Below are 5,000 nucleotides of genomic sequence, written 5' to 3' on the forward strand. Positions count from 1 at the left end.
AAATGTATTTAAAATCAAATGTTTTAATTTACAGATTTAATAATTCCTTTAAAGGTCCCATATTATGCAAAATCAACTTTTTAATCATTTAAATCCTTACATTTGGGACTCTGGAGGTCCTATCAGTCGGCAAAGTGTGAAAAAAGATGACTCACTCATGTTTTTGTGGTCCTCGGGAGACGCAATGTTGACTTCCGCGCTCACTGGAACGTCACAATGCGATAAATTCCTGGAATTGTCTCACGGAGCTCCATAGCTAACGATATCCAAAAATCAGAAGTCCGCAAAAAGTTCTATTCTTGGCTCCACAGTGCAGCACAGAGTCCTACACAAACTTCCAGCCTCAGAGGATTTATCTGTACAGTGGATACATGTTATATATGACAGGAATGTGCCTGCTAGAGCCTGCAAATGATCACTTTTTCACATGCTAACTGCTGTTAGCTCCCAGTAGCTAAAGCGAGCGTTCTGATCAGGGCTGTTTTAGGGTGATTGAACTGCTGTGGTGCTTCATGCTTATGGTGTTTTGACCAAAGCAAGTCACAGACATGTTCATCAGGACACCAGAGAACTAGGTTCACTTGGAGAAATAGGGTAAAATATGAGTCCTTTTAATAAGTAAGAGTATTTTAAAAAAAGAAAAATAATAATAATAAAACAGCTTGAATTCTGAGAAAAACAAAGTCTGAATTCTGAGGTTAAAATCGTAATTATGAGATTAAAGTCAGAATTCTGAGAAAACAAAGTCAGAATTCTAAGGAAATAGTCTGAATTCTGAGGGAACAAAGTCTGAACTCTAGCAAAAGTCAACATTCTGAGAAAAAAAAACCTCCCAATTCTGAGATTAACGTCACAATTCTGAGGAATTCTGAAATTAAAGTCTGTATTCTGTGGGGGGGGGGGGGTCAGAATTCTGAGGAAAAAAAACCTCTGAATTCTGAGATTAATGTCTGAATTCTGAGATTAACGTCAGAATTCTAAGGAAAAGCCTGAATTCTGAGATTAAAGTCTGAATTCTGTGGGGGTCAAAAGCCAGAATTCTGAGTAAAAAAACCTCTGAATTCTGAGATTAACGTCTGAATTCTGTCGGGGGAAAAAGTCAGAATTCTGTTCCTTCTACCATCTCCACCATGGAGAGAAGATCCTCACCTGGTTTTCCATCTGAACAGGAAGGAGCTCCAGATGGTCACCAAAAATGGCTGGGGGGGGGGGGGGGTCATGGGGTGAGGACGTTCTCTCCAGGGTGGAGGGCGACAGAAGGAACGTAAGCAGTCTCTGGTTGATGGTTGAGATGTCTTTTACTGCGTAAAGTACACTTTTATGATCGTGTCAAGCTCCTCCCCCTGTCACAGGTCACCCCTGGGTTATGTGACCTTTGTGTCGCATGATTTGCGTTAGATGTAAAAAACCTCGTCAAAGCTTAAACCAAAAAAAACACACACAATTTCCCAGGTTCTATCACTGATGGAGAAGCAAAAACCACAACCGCACTTCAAAAACGGGAATAAAGTCTTTTCATTGATCACATTTTACTAACAAACCAAATTTGATCTAATGCACATGTTAAACATCAAAGAAGTTGACTCTCTGTGTCGTTTAGCCCTGAACTCATTAGCGCGCACACATTGGCGTTGCTAACGTTAGCAGGATCTCGATTTTCGCTAAAGTCTCTGCGTTTCATCGCTGACGTCTCAGATCACAGGGAGTTACTGACAGATGTTAATTCTGCCTGAGCAGCGTCTCACACTGACGCTGCAGACGGAGAAGAGGCTGCACATCAAAGTCAAACATCAGACGCAGCTGGAAGGTAGAAGAATCGTGACATTTACTTTGCTTTTAGAATCAAATATTTAGAGAATCGTTACGGGGGTTAACTGTAAGGTTTGATACTGTAGAGCTGCTTCTTTATTCCACTGCTGTGAATTCTTTTTTAGTAGAGAAACCAGAGGAGTTACAATTATGTATTCCTGTTGTTTAGTGCAGTGTTTTTCAACCAGTGTGCCGTGAGAGATCGTCAGGTGTGCCGTGGAAATTATCCAATTTCACCCAATTGGTCTAAAAACATTTTTTGAAAACAAATAATTAATTATATGAAAATAATATGGATATAAATATTCAAGACACTGATAGGAATGACTAAATTGTTAATATAGGCTACAGAGTATAATTGTTTTTTTTTTAATTCTTTGGTGGTGTGCCTCGTGATTTTTTTCAATGAAAAAAATGTACCTTGGCTCAAAAAAGGTTGAAAAACACTGGTTTAGTGAACAATTATTTGGGGCAAAAGGTCGATCAGTGTTGTAAACTATTGATTACGTATGTACAATTAGATAAAAATACATACTATACTATCTTTAATCTTTAAAAACTAAAAAATATCAACCAATCAATGATTCGTTGAGGCTTTTTGAAGTGTGGTTGTATGAGGTACTGACACAGACCTAAAAAAACAAGGCTTCCAGAGGGGACACATAAAAAACAACCAATATTTTATATGTATAAATATGTTTCAATAAAATCTAAGACTGCTTAAGTCTGCAAATATTTTAAGAAGATGTTGGTATTTTTTTGCAGTTACAGAGTTCTAAAACTGAAAATGGGAAGTTTGTAAACCACTCACTCTCCCACACCAAACCCCATAGAGAAAATCATTGATTTAACAACACAACACACAGGAGTTGTTGATCCACTGCTGCCTCCATCACTAAGTTCAAATGTCTTATTTTGTAAAATTCGGCATTAAAAATAATTTTTTCCGATTGACCTCAGTGACACAAAGTGACCACACGAGGCAGCAGTAGACCAGCAGCTCCTGCTAGTAACGAAACTAGTAAATCATCATCCATTTAAGTCTACGATATCTTAAGAACGTGTTTGTGCCTTTATTTCACTGTTGGACAGACATTTCCAACAGGAAACTGAACTTTGTAAACCACTCACTCAACCACACCAAAGTCCATAGAGAAAATCAGTGATTTTAACATCACAACACACAGGAGTTGTTGATCCACTGCTGCCTCACAAAGTTTGAACTATCACAATATTTAAATGACTTGTTTTGTAAAATTCGGCATTCAAAATCCTTTTTTCGGATTGACCTCAGTGGCACAAAGTGACCACACGAGGCAGCAGTAGACCAGCAGTTCCTGTGTCCCTGTGAGTTAAAATCAGTGATTCTCTCTATGGACTTTGGTGTGGGAGAGTGAGTGGTTCAGAAACTTCAGTTTCCTGTTGGAAAAGTCTAACAGTGAAGATAAAGACATGAATGTGATACCGTAGACTTTTGTGAAGAGGTTAAAACCAGTTGTTTTTTTTAGCTATAATATCAGATCTAAAGAGGGTTTTAAATTATTCAATGTTTGTATAATTTGATGGACTGATTCCACCTTTGAGGCAGGTGATATACGAGTGCATCTAAATGTTTATTCATTAATAGGCCGTCTGTGGTAATATGTGTTTGTGAGTGAGTGCATATTCCCATTACACGTCTTAAAAAGGTGACGATAAATAATAAAAAAAGGGAAGCTTATTTAGGGTGGGCTTTATAAATTAAAAGAAGACAATGTTACCCCCCCCCCCCCCCTTCATGTGTTAACTGTCCACCCTACCTTCTCACAGAGGATACAATGATTGGTTCTAAAACTGTCACCTGTAATAAATCACGGCGAGCGGTGATATGCAGCATGAAGGGGCTGGAGGGTGGAGGGTGGAGGGTGGAGGGTGGAGGGGTGTGTGGGCAGCGGCGTAAATTACATCTGCATATCGAGCACTGATTAAAATGTTTGCCCGTGCAATCTGCATTTCACTGTCGAGGAGACACGGCGTCTGTGTCTGCGACGGAAAATATCTGTCGGAGTTTTGAGCTCCTTCAGTTGATTTACGTCACGTTTTATTCACAACAACATATTAAAGATACATGTAATGTGTATTTTTTATTTTTTTTTTATCTCATGGAATGAGTGTAATCTGGATTATGATAATGTCAGCGAAACATGTCCATTTGTAAGAATAGGATTTTGTGGGACTAATATAATATTTAATATAAAATGACATAATAATAAACACCTTTGAGCTTATGTGTACAATGTTTTAAGATGATATAGGCTTTAATTGACAGATTTTTCCAACAGGAAACTGGAGTTTGTAAACCACTCACTCTCCCACACCAAAGTCCATAGAGAAAATCAACAATTTAACATCATGGCACACAGGAGGTTGTTGAGGAGTTGTTGATCCACTGCTGCCTCCATCCGTGAGTTCAAACGTGTTATTTTGTCAATTTGGCGTTTGAAATCACTCATTCAGATTGACCTCAGTGACACAACGTGACCACACGAGGCAGCAGTAGACCAGCAGCTCCTGTGTCCCCCGTGGGCTTAAATCGCTGATTTTCTCTATGGGGTTTGGAGTTTGGAGTTAGCGCTTCACAAATGTTGTTTTCTTGTCAGAAAAAGCCGTTTTATAGCTAAGATAAAACAAGCAAATGCTCTCGTCTCTTGCTTTTTAAGATGTAATACGTGCCGTATTGAACTTCATGTGTTCATGCTGGGCCTTATCTTATGAATGGATGATTATGTGTATGAGGCCACAAACAAAACCCACACATTTTCCACTGCACTTGCACCTGAAATGACAATCCTAAAGTGTTTTTTTTCGCCCTTCTTTCTTTCTGCTGTCATGTCAGATGTCACTTTCCATACAAGCATGTTTCAAAGGATGTTGTGATATGAATTTTAATGCACACACACACACCAGTCATTGTGTATGTTTGTGTTTACCTGTGGCGCCGGCCGTAGATCTCCTCCGGCCCTCACGCGTTCTGACGCTATATATCTCAAAACTAAAGCTTGTGATGAATGTGCAATTTCCCTAATTTACAGCTGGCTGCCGTGTACGCGGGCACCATGGGCTGGATGGAAATCTTAAATGGGGCTTGAACAGCTCTCCTCAACACACACACACACACACACACACACACACACACACACACACACACACAC

The sequence above is a fragment of the Microchirus variegatus genome (assembly GCF_963457635.1).
Source record: "Microchirus variegatus genome assembly, chromosome: 14".
Lineage (NCBI taxonomy): Eukaryota > Metazoa > Chordata > Actinopteri > Pleuronectiformes > Soleidae > Microchirus > Microchirus variegatus.